Source organism: Ranitomeya variabilis, chromosome 5 (genome assembly GCF_051348905.1).
Source record: "Ranitomeya variabilis isolate aRanVar5 chromosome 5, aRanVar5.hap1, whole genome shotgun sequence".
Classification (NCBI taxonomy): Eukaryota; Metazoa; Chordata; class Amphibia; order Anura; family Dendrobatidae; genus Ranitomeya; species Ranitomeya variabilis.
In genome coordinates this window covers 654093722-654116351 of record NC_135236.1, presented here as the reverse complement: position 1 = coordinate 654116351, position 22630 = coordinate 654093722, and the positions used below count along the sequence as shown (strand labels likewise).

The 22630-nt window shown below is 44.0% G+C and overlaps 1 protein-coding gene across 1 annotated transcript in view; it reads right to left on the bottom strand.

Annotated features, from left to right (window-relative positions):
- Window positions 1-14113, bottom strand: part of CYFIP2 (cytoplasmic FMR1 interacting protein 2) — a 64042-nt gene extending 49929 nt beyond the window's left edge. Inside the window, exons 1-2 of the mRNA XM_077266427.1 lie at window positions 13944-14113; window positions 8265-8338 (exon numbers count right to left, since the gene is read on the bottom strand). The gene's annotated coding sequence lies outside the window, so the exon portion shown is untranslated. The remainder of the gene's footprint in view (window positions 1-8264; window positions 8339-13943) is intronic.
- Window positions 14114-22630: the final 8517 nt, after the last annotated feature.

Genomic DNA, 22630 nt, shown 5'->3' with positions numbered 1-22630 from the left:
CAACTGTAGCCATAACCCTAATCACAACCCTAACCCCAACACACCCCTAACCACAACCCTAACCCCAACACACCCGTAACCCTAAATCCAACCCTAATCCTAACCCTAATCCCAACCCTACCCACAACTGTAACCCCAACACAACCCTAACCCTATCCTTAACCCTAACCACAAGCCTAATCTTAACCCTATTTCCAACCCTAGCCCTAATTCCAACCCTAAGGGTACCGTCTCACATAACGATTTACCAACGATCACGACCAGCGATACGACCTGGCCGTGATCGTTGGAAAGTCATTGTGTGGTCGCTGGGGAGCTGTCACACAGACCGCTCTCCAGCGACCAACGATGCCAAGGTCCCGGGTAACCAGGGTAAACATCGGGTTACTAAGCGCAGGGCCGTGCTTAGTAACCCGATGTTTACCGTGGTTACCAGCGTAAAAGTAAAAAAAAAAAAACGTACATACTCACATTTCGGTGTCCTTCAGGTCCCTTGCCGTCTGCTTCCCGCTCTGACTGAGTGCCGCCGTACAGTGAGAGCAGAGCGCAGCGGTGACGTCACTGCTGCGCTCTGCTCTCACTGTACGGCGGCACTCAGTCAGAGCGGGAAGCAGACGGCAAGGGACCTGAAGGACACCGAAATGTGAGTATGTACGGTTTTGTTTTTTTTTTACTTTTACGCTGGTAACCACGGTAAACATCGGGTTACTAAGCGCGGCCCTGCGCTTAGTAACCCGATGTTTACCCTGGTTACAAGTGAACGCATCGCTGGATAGCTGTCACACACAACGATCCAGCGATGACAGCGGGAGATCCAGCGACGAAAGAAAGTTCCAAACGATCTGCTACGACGTATGATTCTCAGCAGGGTCCCTGATCGCTGCTGCGTGTCAGACACAGCGATATCGTATGGATATCGCTGGAACGTCACGGATCGTACCGTCGTAGCGATCAAAGTGCCACTGTGAGACGGTACCCTAACTCTAATTCCAACCCTAACCCTAATGCTATGTGCCCACTTTGCGGATTCGTGTGAGATTTTTCCGCACCATTTTTGAAAAATCCGCAGGTAAAAGGCACTGCGTTTTACCTACGGATTTACAGCGGATTTCCAGTGTTTTTTTGTGCGGATTTCACCTGCGGATTCCTATTGAGGAACAGGTGTAAAACGCTGCGGAATCCGCACAAAATTGACATGCTGCGGAAAATACACAGCGTTTCCGCACGGTATTTTCCGCACCATGGGCACAGCGGATTTGGTTTTCCATAGGTGTACATGGTACTGTAAACCTGATGGAAAACTGCTACGAATTCGCAGCGGCCAATCTGCTGCGGATCCACGGCCGATCCGCTGCGGATCCGCGGCGGATCCGCGGCGGATCCGCGGTCAATCCGCTGCGGATCCGCGGCAATCCGCTGCGGATTCGCAGCCAAATCCGCACTGTGTGCACATGCCCTAACCCTACCCCTAACCCTACCCCTAATTCTAACCCTAATTCTAACCCTAGTTCTAACCCTAACCTGTTATGACCCCAATGGCGAGGGTCTCAGAGAAACAAGTAAGTCTGCGACGTACAAAAATCCAGCTCATAGGGCAGTGGTAACTGGGTTGACCATATATCTACTCCTAACGCCAACACTAGCAGTAGCCGGGGAACATGCCTACGTTGGTCGCTAGATGTCTCGCGCCAGCCGGAGGACTAACTACCCCTAGAAGAGGAAAACAAAGACCTCTCTTGCCTCCAGAGAATAGACCCCAAAAGTAGGATAGTAGCCCCCCACAAATAATAACGGTGAGGTAAGAGGAAATGACAAACACAGAGATGATCTAGATTTTAGCAAAGAGAGGCCCACTTACTAATAGCAGAATGTAGTAAGATAACTTATATGGTCAACAAAAACCCTATCAAAATCCACGCTGGAGATTCAAGAACCCCCGAACCGTCTAACGGCCCGGGGGGAGAACACCAGCCACCCTAGAGCTTCCAGCAAGGTCAGGAAACAGATTATATACAAGCTGGACAAAAATACAAACAAATAGCAAAAAGCAAGAAAGCAGACTTAGCTTAATCAAGCAGGAACCAGGATCAGTAGACAAGAGCACTACAGATTAGCTCTGATATCAACGTTGCCAGGCATTGAACTGAAGGTCCAGGGAGCTTATATAGCAACACCCCTGACCTAACGACCCAGGTGAGCATACAAGGGATGAATGACATACCCAGAGTCAAATCACTAGTAGCCACTAGAGGGAGCCAAAAGGTAAATTCACAACACTAACCCTAGCAGAAAAAAAATATATATATATTTTATTTATTTTTATTATTGTCCCTATGGGGGTGATAAAGGGGGGTCATTTACTATTTTTTTTATTTTGATCACTGTGATAGGCTATATCGCAGTGATCAAAATACATCTGAAACGAATCTGCCAGCTGGCAGATTCGGCGGGCGCATTGCGCATGCGCCCGCCATATTGGAAGATGGCGGCGCCCACGGAGAAGCCGGACGGACACCGGGAGGCCCGGTAAGTATGTAGGGGGGGTGATCGGATCACGGGGGGGGGGGGGGGGGACCGGAGCACAGGGAGGGGGCACCGGAGCACGGGGGGAGCGGACAGGAGGATGGAGGAGCGGACAGGACGACTTAGGGGGGCAGACCACGTAACGGAGCACTGGGGGGGGCGATCGGTGGGGTGGGGTGGGGGCAGATTAGGTTTTCCAGCCATGGCCGATGATATTGCAGCATCGGCCATGGCTGGATTGTAATATTTCACCGTTTTTTTGGGTGAAATATTACAAATCGCTCTGATTGGCAGTTTCACTTTCAACAGCCAATCAGAGCGATCGTAGCCACGAGGAGGTGAAGCCACCCCCCCTGGGCTGAAGCACCACTCCCCCTGTTCCTGCAGATCGGGTGAAATTGGAGTTAACCCTTTCACCCGATCTGCAGGAGCGCGATCCCTCCATGCCGCATACGCTGCGTCACAGGTTGGATTGTCACCGACTTTCATGACGCAGCGTATGCGTCAAAGGTCGGGAAGGGGTTAAACACGTCACTAATTTTTTAAGTAAATCTATTTCTAAAGGTGCTATTGACATGAAATTATCACCAGATGTCAGTGACAACCCATCCAATCCACACAGGCCAAGAGATCAAACCAAAGACATCCATAAATTAAGTTATGTGTAATAATGAGGAATGATACCGGGAAAAGTATTGAACACGCTTACTGAAATGTATTCAATACTTCATATAAAAGCATTTGTTGGTGATGACAGCTTCAAGATGCCTCCTGTATGGAGAAACTAGTTGCAGGCATTGCTCAGATATGATTTTTGCCCATTCTTCTACACAAACATTCTTCAAATCCTGAAGTTCCCGTGGGCTCCATCTATGAACTCTGAGCTTTAGGTCTTTCCATAAATGTTCTATTGGATTCAGGTCCGGTGATCGGCTCGGCCATTCTAGCAGCTTTATTTTCTTTCTCTGAAACCAATTGATAGTTTCCTTGGCTGCGTGTTTGTCCACCCTTGTTTCATCATCATCCTTTTAGATGGCAGCATATTTTTATCAAGAATGTCTCAGTACATTTGTCCATTCATCCTGACTTCAATTATAGGATGTTTGCCAGTGCCGTATGCTGAAAAACAGCCCCACACCATGATGTTCTCACCTCCAAACTTCACTGATGGTCTTTTGTTTTTGGGGTGATATGTAGTGCCTTTTGACCTCCAAACAGGGTAATTATTATGGCATCCAAAGAGTTTAATTTTGGTCTCATCTGACCAGACTATATTCTCCCAGTATTTTACAGGCTTGTCTAAATGTTGTTGAGCAAACTTTAAAAACGCTTGAACAAGCTTTTATTTCAGCAATGGAGTCTTGCGTGGTGAGCGTGCATACAGGCCATGGAAGTTGAGTGCATTACTCATCGTTTTCTCTGAAACAATTGTACCTGCTGACTCCAGATCTTTCTGTAGCTCTCCACATGTGGTCCTTGGCTCTTAGACAACTCTTCTGATAATTCCTTTCACTCCTAAGTCTGAAACTTTGTGGGGAGCATCTGGTCGTGGCCGGTTTATGGTAAATTGGCGTTCTTTCCACTTTCGGATTATGGCCCCAACAGTGCTCACTGGAACCTTCAGTAGTTTAGAATTTTTTCTGTAACCAATGTCATCAGTATGTTTTGCAACAATAAGGTTGCAAAGGTCTTGAGAAAGCTCACTGGTTTTAGCCATCATGAGATGTATCTTGTGTGGCACCTTGGTAATGAGATACCTTTTTATAGCACATCAGTTGAACCAGCTGATATTATCTGTCACTAATTTTAGGATTGTTTTCTAATTACTAATAGATTTCATGTGGTGTCACAACTTTCCATGGCTTTTTGTACTTCTCTTTCTTCATGTGTTCATTATTTTTCCCTGTGTCGTTTCTCATTATTACACATAACTTAATTTATGGACATCTATGGTTTGATTTCTTTGTCTTTATGGACTGGATGGGCTGTTACTGACATCTGGTGAGAACATCATGTCAATAGCACCTTTAGAAATACATTCACTTACATGTGAACTTACATGTTCAACAGCTATTTCACCAGCTGTGTGTATATATATATATATATATATATATATATATATATATATATATATATATATATATATATATATATACCTGACTGGTTATGGAAAATACAGGGAAACCCACGCCATTTTTAAAAAAATTATTATTTATTTACAGCGCAGAAGCCGGCTGATGAATACTCTCATCAGCTGCTCCTGCTCTCACTGGTATTAGCGGCAGCAGGTGTAGGCTGATGGGAGTGCTAGTCCCATCAGCCACCGCCTGCTGTCATTGTTATCACTTGAATACAATACAACTCTCACCATTGTCCCCTGCTAGCGCTGATCGCTGGCAGAGCAGGGGAGAATGATGAGAATCGTCTTCAGCACCCGGCGCCGGGGAACAGCGCTTACTGTAGCGCTTCTTCCCTGGTGTCCGTCCGTGTGGTACTGATGCATCACACGGGTGGAACACGGTTGCCACACGTGTGCCGCAAGTATTATACACACGGACACTGTCATCTCCGGTACTGTTTTTTTCTAGAACCGGAAAAAAACGGACGTGTGAAACCGGCCTAAGTCACATGCTATGGGAGAACCAGTCATGTCTGCTCTCCTTCTATAAATGCTGGCTTTACTACGCTGGTAATGCCAGTTATAGTTATTCTATCCCGGTCTGGAGAGATGGACACATCCTTAATAACTGGTGGTTATTCCAAAGTTGTTGCTAGCGGTGTTTTGAAAAACCTTTCCTTTTCCCTTTGTGTCTTTATGTTATTTTGTTGCCTGACCGGCTTTACACTTTTGTACCTTAGTGTTTTTCCCTGTGAAAGTGCTGTGTGACTGTGCTTCTGTTTTACCCTGTCTGTCTTGTTTGTGTACTCTCCATACACTTTACAGATTGGTGGTACTCAGGAGCAGAGTGAGGAACGCGACCCAGGCATCCCCACCATCAGGGGTAATCCTGAGGACAGGAATAGCTAGGGACCCCTAGACTGAGGAATAGTGTAGGAGCCCATTTGCTATTTCACAGTAGGTCTGTGTTAACCGTGTAAAACACGGCTACTTTGATTTTTCTAGTCAATTTTCAGATTTGGCGAGCGAGAACTTTTTCAAATTTGGTCATTTACGATTTGGCACTATGCCCTTTGCAATATCCTTTTTATCTCCCAAAATAAAGAAATGCCCCAAAGTGCCCACTTTTGGGTGTAAGTTTGTTACCCTCCCCCCTTCTGTGACCCAGTTTACCAGATTGTCCCAGCAAAACTGGCAAGTCTGAGGGCCTAAACATCATCTGAAAAAAATTAATTGTATTCGGTCATAATGCGTAGGTTCCCTCTTGCCACCTCAACAGGTCCCATTGACAGCGCTGCAGCTAATCAGTGAGCTCAATGGCTAGTGCCAATTACTCAGGCACTGATTGGCTGCAGCGCTCTCCTGGGAGCTTCAACAACTGACTGTTTACAAATTCCATGAATTCAGCAGACTGTCCACAAAAAATGAACATCGCTGATAGGATATTTTGAGACGCAGATATAATGAAATTAATTACACGTGGTTGTACACCGATCTTGGGATCATGCAGTCAAAAAAGCTACGAAAACAAACCACATCAACATGTCCGAGCTAAAACCAACATTCACTGGCGGCTCTCACACTGTCCGACCCTGAGAAAAGTGCATATAATAACCCGATACAAACAAGCGCGAAAATCTCGGCGTGGATGAAAGCCTGTGGTTCTCACGTTTTTTTGGCATGTTTTCAGCACCAAAATATGCACTAGCCATCTGCACTGTTTATTGCATATTTGTTATGCTTTGTTGGATGCCTTTACCTTTTTTTTTTTTTTTTTACAAATTTTTGTGCAATTCTACACTTAAAAAAAACACAACATAAGAGCTTTTTTTCAGACTTCCTATAGAAGTCTAGGGAGAAAACAAAAAGCACTGAGCATTTTTTAAGCAGGTCGGTAAGAGTTTCAGGACCCACTTTACTTGAACTATAAAAAGCAGCAGAGTTAGTAAAAAAAAAAATCAGGAGAAAATCGGCTAGGTTTTCGCTCCGTGAGAACAGGTTCTCAAGCTAAAATACGTCTTAGCCGTCATGCATACCACACAGTCAAAGGCGTACATGTTGCCATACCGTGCTAACTTTATACGAGCACTGAACTTTCCGGACCAGTCACGTCAACAAATTTATCATGTGACTGGCTCCTTGTGCTAGTCCGCATGGAACTGCCAACTATTAACCGTAAATCAGGCCAAATTAGAGCATATTGCATTTTTTTTCCACGTGTACCTGAGGTTGTCTTTGTGCACTAGCTATGTACATAGGCTAAAATTGGTCCATGCGAGGTCCGTTGTACTTGGTACTGCTGGTACGGAATGTAAAGTCAGTACTGGGCCTTCCACCTACCAGATGCCATTTATAATTGGGTGTCCCCTTATGTGGCAGAGAAACCTTTGGGCCCACTCAGATCCCACAGCAATGGCTAAATTTACTGTCCCTCTGCTTCTCTATAGCTTTGTTAAAAACCATCTGATTTATTCTGTTGGTAAAAAAAAACCAGTGTCTATGGAACAGTGGATCAATTTGAAGCTTATTGGCCCGAAATGCAAATTCTCCATCAACATTCCATCCCCCATTGGTTTTCTCATTTTGGGCTTCAGTAGGTTTGAAGGCCCTGATGTGTCCCCTACAACCACTATAGGTACTCATATACCTCCAGGCTGTACGGAGCCTTAAGAGGCCCATGTACATATGGATTGGGGTAAAACCATGACTTGGCATCACCCACTGTGGACACGACACCAATGGAAAAATATGGATGACTTGTTTTGACTTTATTATGTCATGGTGATTGTCCTGATAATAAAAATTGAGAAGACTGAAAAGAGATCATATATATTTAGGAGGCCTCATGATGGTAGATGGTAATTTTATAGAGCATGGGTTTTTTTACCTGGTGTAAATGCCGCTATTCTCCTGAATCTGATGCTGTTTTTATTTTGCTTCTGAGCCTCTCTGTTCCTGAGATATGGCCTCTTCTTCCTTGTAGATCAACCTAATCTGGTTAAGCAAGTAGGCGAAGTTCTCATGAAAACACTCAAAAAAATTGCAGATGACGCCCACTTGGCTAAAACCACTTAATTTATATACAGGGAAGAAGGGGCCATATCTCAGGAATGGAGAGGGGCAAAAACAAAAGAAGAACATCGCCGGATTCAGGAGAACAGCAGGTAAGAAAATGACGTATTTATGGCAAGTGACAGGTCCTGCCCTAAACCACCTTTGGTGCAATGCTTACATAAACCCTTTCAGACCAGGACCTGCCTGAATTTGTAATTTGGAAAACTGAGAACAGTTCTGATAAATGTGAGATAGTTGGCAAATACGGTAGGTGTTCACACAAGGACAGGACAAATCCTTGAGGAGCAACCATAAATGGCTGACCCGATCATTTCATGTCTAATCTGACAAAATGGTCTTCAAGATGCTTCCAATATCATAGCTCAAATCAGGCATGACTAGTACCGGGGAAAAGTGCCGCGGTGCGTGTGGGGTCCTGTCAGCGACAGGCATTATTTCATGTTACCATGGCGACATTCTCAAAAGAAGGTTGTATAAACTCAGATGAAGCGCTGGGCGCAGATCTAATCCCTGTAAAATAAGAAGCAGGGAAAACTGAAGGCCTCACCTGAAGAAATGGGATTGTAGAGGGAGATTATTCTAATTTCACGTCTCTTCACGAGTGACGGATCATCGAATTTTCTGAAAGACAGACAAGAAAAGAATAGTCAGATACTAGTCACATATATGAAGGACACATCGGCCACCGCTTTATCTTACTTAATTACATTACTGGGTGTTGTAAATATTTTGGCTGAGGATAACGCCCAACCAATATATAGTACACGGGATCGATCCATCCATCCTCGATCCATCCATCTTCGAACCATCCATTGATTGATCATCAATTCATTAGTCCATCATCTATTCATTGGTGCATCCATCCTCGATCCATCCATCAGTCCATTTATCATCCATTCATCGGTCCATCCATCCATCAGTCCATCCATCGATCCATCATCCATTCATCAGTCCATCCATCATCCATTCATCGGACTTCTATCCACCATCCATTCATCTATCCATCGGTCCATCCATTCATCATCCATTCATCGGTCCATCCAATATCCATTCATCGGACCATCTAGTCATCATCCATTCATCAGTTCATCCAATATCCATTCATCGGACCATCTAGCCATCGTCCATTCATCGGTCCATCCATCCATTCATCCATCCATCGGTCCTCCATCCATTCATCCATTAATCGGTCCATCCATCCCTCCATCGGATCATCCATCCATCAGTTCATCCATCCACCTCTCTGATATTTATCTGTAAATTCATGAAATGTCTCTTTATAGGTAACCTGTTAGGCCTCCTCTGCCTTTCAAATCACCACCATAACACTACAAAAACCTACTCCTGCTTTACAAGAAAGTGCTGGATATCCTACCCACATTTTTCTATCTTCTTAAAAAATCAACTTCTATTGCATCCCTAATTAGCGAGGACTAATCCTATCGAGGGTCAATCCCCCCGGTATGTCTGATCTCAGATCCCCAAAAACTCCGGCATTATCGGACTGTCGATAATCTTAAACACACACGCGCTCTCCTGACTGTCGATAATCTTAAACACACGCGCGCCCTCCTGTCTGCCTGCACATTTGCGGTGAAGCTGGCTGTGCTCTCCCGGCTTTATCGGTGAAGTCTGCATATCCAGGCAGGCAAAAACCCCGACAATCTGAACATTGGCGGACAAAGACATAGAAGAACCCTGTGCAAGAACTATTTATTGGTCCTTTGCAGTTCAAGAGGTCATCATAATGCACAATTCCACCTGTTTTAGAGGTGGAAATGGGCCCCTTACCTTTTGGGCCTCTGTGCAGCTGCAGAGGTTGCACCAATGATATGTCCACGTCTGAGTCTTAAGATGCCGTAGCTTGTTTGGAGAACGTCAATCACAATCAAGTCAAACACAACCATAATGGAAAATTTTTGCCATTTTTGGACCTACCATTAGTGCCACAAGGTGACTTTTTGCCCGAGAAAAAAAGTCACTTGGCCAAAGATCATTGTGTGCTACATTGCAGAAATAATGCAAGTGGATAGGGTCTCGTAGTGACCACAACAAGCAAATGGCAAAAAGTCAGAACCAGTTGTATTTTTTGCACCTTGCTTAAAGTGGCACCTTGAGGGTTGCAATGCGACTCCATTCACCTGCCCTATTCCGGGATAACATAACGGCATACAACAATCTTCGGTCACACAACCTATGTCTCGGCCAAAGTCACCGTAAAGCCACCTCCTTAGGGACTGGAATATGCTGAACGAGATCTCTCAAACGCTATAGGAATGTAAAAATTAGGCCGTGTCACATGCTGGTAGCAAACTTTGTGCCTCCTCTTCCCGGCACAAAAAGCGGGCTGGTACAGGCAATGAAATGCAGTGGCGCCATTGTGTCGGTAACGTCTTGTAGGCCAAATCCCTAAGGGAGCCGGCAGCTTACAGGATGAAGAATGATGGGGCCACAGGATCCAACTCTATTGGTGCCATGTCAACGCCGATATAGTTCGAAGCGGTGCTTGCCCTGGAGCACTTGGATAGAAGTTCACAGTATGTGCGCCAAGGACGTCTAGTCTAAGAGGTGCAAAATTTCCAAAGAATCTAGTACTTTCTCATTTTTCCTTTTCTTTAGAAAATTTGCACTTAGGGTCAAAAGCCCCTTTGGAAACCACATTCTACGTTCCTGTATTACTAGGTATAAGTTTATAAATCTTCCTGCCATATACCATTGTCGGACACTACAAAGGCAGCGTGAAAACAACCTTAAGTCCTATGGTGATTTCTAGGAAGATGTTTAATTCCGACCAGGGCTGTGGAGTCAGAGTCGTGGAGTCAGAGTCGGACCCCATTTTGGTGGAGTCGGAGTCGGTGTCATGGAAAATGAGGAGTCAGAGTCGTACGTTTGGCTTACCGATACCACAGCCCTGATTCAGAGGAGGTCCCACTACATGTCCGATGCGATGTATTATGTTGTTTATGCGTTAAAAAATCGCTGATTTTTTTCCTGCTAGCAATTATTCTATTTTCACAGACCCATAAACACCAACAATTAACGAAAACCTGCAAACCGGCAAGAAGACCTACGAGGAGTCTAAAAATTAGATACAAGGGGGTTACACTATATGGCAATGAATAGGTATCTCAGTTTTAGACTTTTCGTAGGTTTTGCAGGTTTTCAGGTTTTCATTTATTGTTGTCGTTTATGGATGAGTGATACTGCCATTTAGTGCCAAGATTATACTGACATACCAAACACAATATAGTAATCATATAACATGCCAAACCCAGATAGTATGTTTGGCAAAATAGAGATTATCACAATGTACGGGCTGCGCTCACGGAAAGGATGAGATTCGGAGAGTATGGACAAGGTTTTTTGTTCAACCAACGCATTTCGGTGCCAGACTGACATCTTTCTCAAGGTAAAAGGCCAAAGTAACATACTTTTCGTCTATAGCCTGCACATCCTGATAATTTCCACTTTGCCGCACTGCTATCTGGACGATACTCTCCTCCAGCCTTGGGGCTGCACATCATACTTGTACAGGTGTTGTTTCCTTACACAACCCTTACAGGTGATTGCAACCGTCATCCCTTGGCTGCCTCTTCCATTACAAAGCTTTGTATAGGGGGAAATCCTCAATGAAAAAATCCATATATGCACATTCAGGAGACAGGTAAAAAGATCTACAAACTCTCCTCTAAGACTTTAAAGGGGGTTGTCCAGCCTTGGGGTACAAGTCTTAAGTGACTGTATGTGACTGCAGACTTATGAACCTTCACAGTGCGCAGTCAAAATTATCCAGTTTTGGCGCCGTGTGAGTGATCGCAAGTGTGTGATTTGCATACATATGGTCACATGCCGACTAGGCGTGTACAGCCGGATATGTCTAGTTGGAATGTGACCAAATGTACTGTATGAAAATTACGTGCAAGTGCCCGCTCCCAGCACCGACATTGAGTCACTGAAGACTTGTACCCCAATGCCAGTCGACCCCTTTAAGACTGTCAGCAAAGCCCGCTGATGGGCTCTTAGTTAACTCCTTTTTCAGTAAGCAATAGACGGTGCAACACAAAGGCTGTAGAAGGCAAGAGGTGCAAAATGTTTAATGAAAAGCAATAGCCTATCCCCAAATACATGCCTTACAGTAAAAAAATTGTCCCCTAAGTTGAACGCACCCGTTAATTATTAATGGAATTTTCATCAATACACGGTGCAAAGTAATTAAAGGGTGACTGCTAAATCTTGTATTATCACAAGAATAAGGAGGCGGATTCTGTCCATATATCCCAATAGCAAAAAATAAGGCGATAATTATCAGAGGAATGTCGTGATGTCGGCCATCAGTAGTCAGACCCTTCTCCATATCTGACAAGCATTGTGCATAGATCTATGGTCTCGTTGTACGACGCCACCCCACTTGTGTGATTACCTCTCTGGGTGTCATGCAGGAACCCGGCTGCTGGGGGAGGATGTGCTGGAGCTCAGATGCTGCGGATGTGAGATGTAAAGAGATCAGTCAGCCCAGCAGAGCTAAGCCCGGCCCTTCCTGTGCAAGCACCTGCTGCACGGCCCCATCACATGCCACAATAATACCCAGGCCTGGCACACAAACAAGGGGTGGCATATCATGATGACGGAGATATGGGCAAACATCACTACACTGGTACACAAAGAAAAAGGATCTGGGATCTAAGCAAATAATAACCTAGGTATGTAATACTGTGCAGAAAAAAGGAACTTGTGCCCAGATGACACCCAAATGATGCCCGCGGGCACTGATCGGAGAGCTTCTGATGATAGATACACACCGTCAGGGGGCATTTATAGCCCGATGATGGCCCAATACTATCCAGATTTCACACCGTACCCCATATGAAGCCAGATAACGACGGGTGCAAGATATAAGAAACTGACGATGCCCATATAAAATGATGAAAGAAGATCTGAATACAATAAAATGCTGAGCCGAGATGATTGACACATGGGCACAGAAAACATGGCCGATCGGCACAAGGCGACCAGATGATGAGAAAACCTTGACCTAAAACACATGAGATGAGAGAAAAGGAATCAGATGTGAGCCGGACCCTTGTGTGGGGCATGACTACTTATTAGCCACGCAGATGCCAAGCTGGACACGGCCACCGTATCATGGCCACTGGTCTATATGGATATCAGACTGGGGCAAATGTTACCAATCTTGGTCCAGATGATGGGCAAACACTGGCAAGTGATGGGTGGCAGTAACTAACATGGTGCCAATACGGGCAAACTGTGGGAAATGTTACTAGGCTTGATGATGAGCACGACCATCATGATGGGTTCTCCAGCCGAGAAAATGGGTCCGATTACGCTGATCAGGGTTAGATCAGAGTATGAGCGGAGTGGGATCTGATTTTCTCGAATGTGGAGAATTTAAAAAAAAAAAGTTTCTCCATCTTCTCCATTGTGTCAGTTCGTGGAAATCGGAGCCCACTCTGATGTCATCCATGATGTTTTCCAAGGACCCATAGACATCAACGGGCGAGTGTCTTATGATTATAGGAGGCAAATTGTACACGGCGGCTCGGTCCGAGAAAAAAAACAGGACAAAAAACAGGACATGTGCACAACCCCATAGAATAACATGGGGACGAGTGCTGTCTGTCAAAACCATGGATAGCACTCGTCCGAGTTATACGGTCGTGTGCATGAGTCCTAAAGAAACGTTGCTAGGTTGGAAAGTGTATATATATATATATATATATATATATATATATATATATATATATATATAATGAGCAAACACTCCTCTATGCATAGGTAGTAAGGGTCAGGCACTAAGTGGCCACACGCCTGGTGCCAACATGCCAAATGATGTGCAAACACTAATAATAATAATAAACAATAAGTAATAATGATGATGATGATGATTAAGGATGGGGCAAACACTGGCCTAGTAGGAGTAAAATACTGAGTCACAGGCCTGACAGCCATGTTTAGTAGCTACAGGCATCAAGGGGCCCAATGCCACCCACCACAGGCAGCAGCACTAAGGCTGGGGGGCAGGCAGGCAGCAGGGCTGGGGGGCTGCAGGCACCTGTCACACTGCCTCAGGGATGCCATCAGGATGCTGCACTGGGTCCTGTCTGCAGTGGGTGGTGGGCTCAGCATCCATGATACAGAGCACACAACGTGCACAGTGGGAGGGCAGAGATCCGGTCACCATAATCCCCCCCATGATGTCACCACTTACCAGGCTGAGCAGGGGCTCATGGTCCAGTGAGTGCTGCAGTGAGGAGGAGGAGGAGGATGCTGAGGCTGCAGGTGTCTGCTCCTGTGTGGACCGAGGTTCTGTTCTGCTCTATTCTGGGCTGATGTCTGCCACCATCCTCCAGCTCTCAGCTTCTGTTCTCTCCTCCCCTCTCTCCCACCCCCTCACAAAGAGCTCAACATGGCTGCAGCAGCAGATGGGAAGTGCTGTGCTCCTCTGCTGCTCCCCCACACAGCACCCACCATGCAGCACCCACCATGCAGCACCCACCACACAGCACCCACCACACAGCACCCACCATGCAGCACCCACCACACAGCACCCACCACACAGCACCCACCATACAGCACCCAGCAGTCATCACACAGCACCCACCACATAGAACTCATCACACAGCACCCACCATACAGCAGCCATCACAGCACCCACCATCCAGCACCCACCACACAGCACCCACCGCCCAGCACCTACCACTCGTCACCCTGCAGTGAGGGCTAGTGATGGGCACTGATCATGCACAGGCTACAACAGTATCCCCGTACATGAGGTTCAGGGAGAAGGGAAACAGGTGGATAGATAGATAGATAGATAGATAGATAGATAGATAGATAGATAGATAGATAGATAGATAGATAGATAGTGATCCGACTATAGGAGGAAAATCATGCATGCTGCAATTTGTCTTCTTTGGACCACTCAGTTCAAGGAGAAATTCTAACCTGTGCGCGCTGAATTTGCAGAATGGGCAAAACAAAAATTGGGACAGGACCCTCAGTTTACACAGAACATTATGTTCAGTGATGAGGCAAACTTTTTTGGGTGGGCCATTTATATGGATACACCTAAATAACATGGGAATGGTGACAGTTTTCTTGTGTAGGGTGTATTGCATTGAAATCTGCTGCAATGACCCGGGTACTGCGTTCACCAGACAGCAACACAATTTTGTATCCGCTCCTCACGTGTTAACCTCTGCGACATGTCAATGGCTGTAAACAAAGAGAAACTTGGAAATAACTCATGAAAGAATAAAGTTCCGTTAAAACCAAGCACACCATTGTTTTTTTTGTGAACTTCTCAATAAGTTTGATGTGTTACATGACCCTCTTCCCATTGGAAAAAATAAAGTTGGATCCAAAATGGTCGACTTCAAAATGGCCGCCATGGTGACACCCCTCTTGAAAAGTTTTCCCCCTCCCATATACTAATGTGCCACAAACAGGAAGTTGATATCACCAACCATTTCCATTTTATTTAGGTGTATCCATATACATGGCCCACCCTGTACATCCCTGTTAAATTGCCAGAATTTCATCATGTAAAAAACAATCATACCAAGAAGAGTCAATTCCTGAACTTTTTCCACGTTTAATGTCACTCATAATCTGTATGTCACGTATGTCCCGCACTCTGCTGGGACCAATAGTGCGTTTGGGATTAGAAGATCTCAGCGAGCACAGGTCCTTTTTAAAATCTATACAGCAATTCATGAGTTAAACAAGTTTAATTTTTTTTCTTGTGGTATGGAAGGGGTCAAGCGTTCCTGGTCACTGTGCTGAGGTTTTGGATTGGCTCTTGTGTTGGCTGCTGCTTGTTGTAATTACACCCTTGTCATTATTTAATGCTACTGGCTGTCTCCCATGCCAGCTATAGAATTACTATTCTGTCCCTGACTGCTCTGGAGAAGGTATTCTTGCAGAAACTGTTGCACTTCTTCAAAGTTTGGCGGTTTCCATTTATTTGTGTGTTTTCCCCTGTCTCATTCCCTCTGTTGTCTTTTCCATAGTAGTAAGCCTTAGGCTAGGTTCAGATTGCGTTAGTGCAATCCGTTTAGCGCGAGCGCTAGCGGATTGCGCTAACGCAATGTCTTTTTCGGGGCCGCGTTCAGGGGTCGCGTTAACGTCCCCGCTCTCGCAGATCCCCGATCTGCGAGAGCGGGGAACGGACCTCTGGCGCGCCGCGGACGCTGCAAGCAGCGTCCGAGGCGCGCTACAAAAGACCGGCACATCGCTAGCGCGTGCCGAAAATGACACGCGCTAGCAATGCGCTCTAACATTGCCGGCAATGGGAGCGCTAACGGACGCGGTGCACAGCGTTAATTTCGCCGTGCAACGCTGTCCGTTAGCGCTATCCCATTAACGCAATGGGAACCTAGCCTTACTGTCCTGCACACTAGAGAAGGCAAAGTGCAGGGTCAGTCAGAGCTTAGGCATGTGACAGCTCACGAGCGGGAAGGACCCATCTGGGGCGATAGGGAGGGCAGATTTCACCATAAGGTGGGTTTTGAAGCGTCATCATTTTCACCCTCTCCGTATCGTCAGGGTGTTCCTTTACCAACTTCCTCACCCCCTCCTGTTGCGTCGCATATCGGGCATCTCCCTGACCTGGCATGACACTGTATAAATCCATTGAGAAACAAGCTGAAATAATATTTTACGTCCAAAGTCATGGTCCGTAAACAGCGTACAACACAGCAAAGGGGTCTCATTGTTGAAAGCTATCAGTCATGAGAAGGGTACAAAATATTTTCAAGGCATTAGATACACCATGAAAAACTGTGAAGATGTCATGAAAAAGTGGCTTAAATTTGTCACAACAGTGACATTACCTAGAACTGGAAATTCCTCACAAATTGATAAAAGGACAAGAAGAAAATTAGTCTGGGAGGCTGCCAAAAGGCCTACAGCAACATTAAAGGAGCTGCAGGAAATGAAAGGAGCTGCAGGAAATTAAAGGGGCTGCAGGAAATTCTGGCAAGTACTAGTTGTGTACTGCATGTGACAACAATCTCCCGTATTCTTCATGTGTCTGGCCTGTAGGACAGGGTGGCAAAATGGAAGTCTTTTCTCACAAAGAAAACATCCAAGCCTGGTTATGCTTTGCCAAACCTACATCATTTCTGCCAAAAGCATGTGAGAAAATATTTTATAGTCTGCTGAGACCAAAGCTGAACTTTTTGGTCATAATTCAAATAGGTACGTTTGACACTAAACCAAATCTGTGGTTGACCTGAAGAGGACGGAGCCCAGCAGATGCCCTCACAATCAGATTTGCAGTCGGCAAGGAAGTGGGCACAGCTCGAATATGATGGAGCAAGGCTAAGTGCATGGGCATGACAATAAATTATTTACATTTTTGTTTAAAGACCAACGAATGATTTGTGGCTGTTGGATGTCATTGTATGTGGGATCCCGTTGAGATGTGGTGAATTGTGTCCCTCTTTTATTCTGAAGAGGCACTTTGCATATCTTTTTATTCCAGCACCTTTCTTTGTAACAATGTGTTTTTGACCAAAAAATACACTTTTTAATATTTTTATTAGTAAAATATTTATTGTTTATTCTTTAATTGATGCACTTCTTTTTTTTTTTACCAATGGTTATATCTTAGTGGTAAATTTTGTGCGAAGTATGTATTTTTTGAAGTGCTAAAACCCATTCTTTGGTTACAGGTACGTTATTTGTGGATGTTATTTGAGTTATAAGATAGATAGATAGATAGTTAGATATAGATAGATAATAGATATATAATAGATAAATAGATAGATAATAGATAGATAATAGATAGATAATAGATAAATAGTTGATAGATAGATAAATAGATAGATAATAGAAATATAATAGACAGATGGATAGATTAAAAAAAAATAGAAAAAACAGCACAGTTAAGAGGTAGGGTGCAGACGACTCACAGGTACATACCAGTCCTAGTAAATACTTATCCAAAAAAGTTGAGGCAGCACACCAAATTTGGTGAGCTGCCTTAACTTTTTTTGCAGATAGATAGATTGATAATAGATAGATAATAGATAGATAATAGATAGATAATAATAGATATTAGATACTAGATAGATGATAGATAATAGAGAGATAATAATAGATAGATACTAGATAATAGATACATAGATAACAATAGATAGATAGATAGATAGATAGATAGATAGATAGATAGATAGATAGATAGATAGATAGATAGTGTGACAGAGTCACTGGCATATTATGTGAAGGGAGATACGTGTCACTGCGCATACTGCAGTCAGTGATGTAAAATCAGAGTGGTTTTGCCTCCAGCACCCTAAGTGCTGAGAGGGTTAATAGGAACTTATGTTTTAGGCTGGTTTTAGTGGACCTTCATAGAGCGGGTGAGAGGAGGTCCACCTTATCTCCACCTGCAGAGTCCTGACAGGACCTGAGTGTCATGTGACCATTACATGGGATGTTAAATACCTGGACATGAGAGTCAGGCCGGTGAGTGAAGTGGGAGAGGAAGGACTCTCACGTGGCTGCAGGAGGAGCTGAGGACATTGCAAGGCGTCTGCAGGTGAAAGGACTCTGTTATACTTTTTTATTTTTTTCCATTAAGCCAGGAAGGCTCTGCTTTTGTTTTCCAAAACCCCTCACAATAGACTGATAGATAATAGATAGATAATAGAGAGATAGATGTTAGATAATAGATACAGTAGATGATAGATAGATAGATAGATAATAAATAGATAGGTAATAGATAGATGATAATAGATAGATAATAGATAAATAGATAGATAGATAGATAGATAGATAATAAATAGATAGATAATAGATAGATAATAAATAGATAGATAATAGATAGATAATAGATAGATAGATAATAAATAGATAGATAATAGATAGATGATAGATAGATAATAGATAGATAGATAATAAATAGATAATAGATAGATAGATAATAAATAGATAGATAATAGATAGATGATAGATAGCAGATAATAAAATAGATATGTAAAAAGAAAACACAGCAGCACTCTGTAAGGGCCAAGACATACAGAAACACTGGAGACATTAAATCTAAGCTGGATTGTCACTTAGTAACGTGTAATTACAAAAAAAAAAAAAGCGACGTTTCTTAGAGCATAATTTGACCAATTCATGTGAGCCCATCAACCACTGCAGGTGACACTTCTCTGATGGGTCCTATCATACCCCTTTCCTATCCTACTAAACATGCCACTCTCTGGCTTTTTGCGCTAAGAACCTTCGCTTTTTTTGTAAGTCCATGTTACCGAGTAACAATGCAGCTTGGAGCTTATGTCTCCAGTGTTTCTGTATGTCTCGTCTTGGCCCTTGCAGAGTGCTGCTGTGTTTTCTTTTTACATAGTGTGCAGTTATTGCAGCTTGCACCTGTTCACACTAAGGAGGTGCTTGTCAGGTTTTTCTATAAACATACAGTACATAGCGCCTGTCTGTGACACAATCTCCTGCACTCTCACTTCTGGCTCTGTCTTATCCTTCATCATCCAGTATGGAAATGGGATCCTGTGTACGCAAAACAGAGGAACAAATCTCCCTCATCTCATTTTTTTTTCAGAGCGGTTTTGATATTTGAAGCCTCCCAATAATCCTTGTGAGAAATGGGAGGATATTAAATAGCACAGCTGGAGGGTATAAGGAACAAGGAGAAAGAGGACGAAAACTAAGCGTTTATCTGCAGAGGAACCTCAGTAGAAAGGCAAAATGAGCAATTGTAAGTACACAGTGCTGTATAATATGATGAGTGCAATATATTAAGAGGATAAAAACTTTGATGGGAGGAGGAGTGCCTGTTCCAAGTTAGATTTTTCTCTTGTGGGAGTGGCTCTCCCAGTAATTCAGGCTGGACGTGAGCTCCGTGTATATCCAACGTACTATTGTTTTTATTAGTCCATATGGCAGCACCGTTTCTGCCCTACACTTATTTCCTCTTTCATGTTCTTTCCTCTTTATTTACAGATTGTTGTTCTCTTCCCTCTCTGAGACTCTACATGCTTTCTTCTCAAGCCACTTTCTGCTGCTGTATCGAACACTAAGTGACGGGAAGAAAGCTGAGAGAACTGTCGGAATCAGTAGCAGGAGCTCTGATGAATTTGTAACACTTTTGCAGAACACTCAGCTAGGTAAACCACTTACAGACACTGCGCAGCAGCAAAATTGTAAAAAAAAAAAAAAAATTAGCATGTTATCTACGTTTTTACGGAATAAAAGCAATCAAAAAAGAAAAAATTCTGAAAATTCTCTATTAAAGTTCATGTAACCTTTTGAGTAATGTCAGAATGGTGGAGATTCATCAAAAATGGTGCAAAGGAAGAGTTGATCTTATAAATAATCTAACTCTAATTTTTGGAGAAATTGTAAGTACTTGAATGTCACATAAAATCTATTTTTTTTTTTTAGGTGTAGATGTGGTCACTATTGTTCACTGTTCTCAGGTCACAGCATACACAGTGATGATTACTACACGGCCCCTGTACAGCAGCACAGTCCATAGCTCCACTACTCCATGTTGGTCCATAGTGATGGGCGAACGGGCTCGGATTAGGTGTTATCTGAGCATGCTCGGGTGCTAACCGCTCTGAGTTTCTTCGGCATGTTCAAAAAACATGTTAAGAGTCCCTGCTGCCGCATGTCTCGCGACTGTTCGAAAGCCGGAACACATTGAGGGATTGTCTGTTTGTTAGGCTGTCGAACAGCAGCGAGACATGCAGCAGGGACTCGAACATAGTTTTTGAGCGCGCTGATAACACTCGGTTAGCACACGTATAACACCGTATCGGAGCCCGTTCGTTCATAGACATCTTTTTAGGTTTTACATAGGGCGTTTTCTTTTTTACACTTTTTGATTAATTTTTTTTTCCAGTTTTAGCATTTTTTTGGGTTTTCTATATGGCAAGATGCTACCTTAACCCTTTAGTGACGGAGCCAATTTGCAGCTTAATGACCGGGCCAATTTTTACATTTCTCACCACTGTCACTTTATGAGGTTATAACTCTGGAATGCTTTAACGGATCCCGCTGATTCTGAGATTGTTTTTTCGTGACATATTGTACTTCATGTCAGTGGTAACATATCTTAGATATTACTTGCGTTTATTTATGAAAAAAAAACGGAAATATGGCAAAAAAAATTTAAATTTAGCAATTTTAAAACTTTGAAATTTTATGCCCTTAAATCACAGAGATATGTCACATAAAAAAGGTAATACATAACATTTCCCATATGTCTACTTTACATCAGCACATTTTTGGAAACATTTTTTTTTTTGTTAGGGAGTTATAAGGGTTAAAAGTTGACCAGCGATTTCTAATTTTTACAACAAAATTTACAAAACCATTTTTTTAGGGACGATCTCACATTTTAAGTCACTTTGAAGGTTCTACATGACAGAAAATACCCAAAAGTGACACCATTCTAAAAATTGTACCCCTCAAGGTGCTCAAAACCACATTCAAGAAGTTTATTAACCCTGTACGTGCTTCACAGGAACTAAAGCAATGTGGAAGGAAAAAAATGAACATTTAACTTTTTTTAACACACATTTTAATTCAGAACCAATTTTTTTTATTTTCACAAGTGTAAAAAGAGAAACTGTACCACAAGAGTTGTAGTACAATTTGTCTTGAGTACGCTGATGCCCCATATGTGGGGGTAAACCACTGTTTGAGCGCATGGCAGAGCTTGGAAGGGAAGGAGTGCTATTTGACTTTTTCAATGCAGGATTGGCTGGAATTGAGATGGGACGCCATGTCACCTTTGGAGAGCCCCTGATGTGCCTAAACAGTAGAAACCCCCCACAAGTGACACCATCTTGGAAACTAGACCCCTTAAGGAACTTATCTAGATATGTGGTGAGCACTTTGAACCCCAAGTGCTTCACAGAAGTTTATGAAGGAACAGATGATTGGCCTCGGGGAGACCAAAACATCCAACACCGCGGAGACACCATCACGTGTTTCTCAACGCAGTGATCCAGAACACTGCCCCCATCCCTTATGGGAAATATGCAAACGCATGTAGGATAGCTGCGGAGACACCATCACGTGTTTCTCAACGCAAGCAGTGAATAGCCAGACCTTTCCCCGGGAAGGAACAACCACGGGAAGGGCAGCATCCCATAAAGGAAAGCATCCAATACAGGAAAACCACCTATGCCAAGCATGGTATCCATCCACAGACAGCTGTTTCGGGGTGTTTGCCCCTCATCGGTGTTGGATGTTTTGGTCTCCCCGAGGCCAATCATCTGTTCCTTCACAGCCTTTTACTAGGCACTGCTCCTAATAGCCAGATTCCTACTCCACACTGATGAGGGGCAAACACCCCGAAACAGCTGTCTGTGGATGGATACCATGCTTGGCATAGGTGGTTTTCCTGTATTGGATGCTTTCCTTTATGGGATGCTGCCCTTCCCGTGGTTGTTCCTTCCCGGGGAAAGGTCTGGCTATTCACTGCTTGCGTTGAGAAACACGTGATGGTGTCTCCGCAGCTATCCTACATGCGTTTGCATATTTCCCATAAGGGATGGGGGCAGTGTTCTGGATCACTGCGTTGAGAAACACGTGATGGTGTCTCCGCGGTGTTGGATGTTTTGGTCTCCCCGAGGCCAATCATCTGTTCCTTCACAGCCTTTTACTAGGCACTGCTCCTAATAGCCAGATTCCTACTCCACACTGATGAGGGGCAAACACCCCGAAACAGCTGTCTGTGGATGGATACCATGCTTGGCATAGGTGGTTTTCCTGTATTGGATGCTTTCCTTTATGGGATGCTGCCCTTCCCGTGGTTGTTCCTTCCCGGGGAAAGGTCTGGCTATTCACTGCTTGCGTTGAGAAACACGTGATGGTGTCTCCGCAGCTATCCTACATGCGTTTGCATATTTCCCA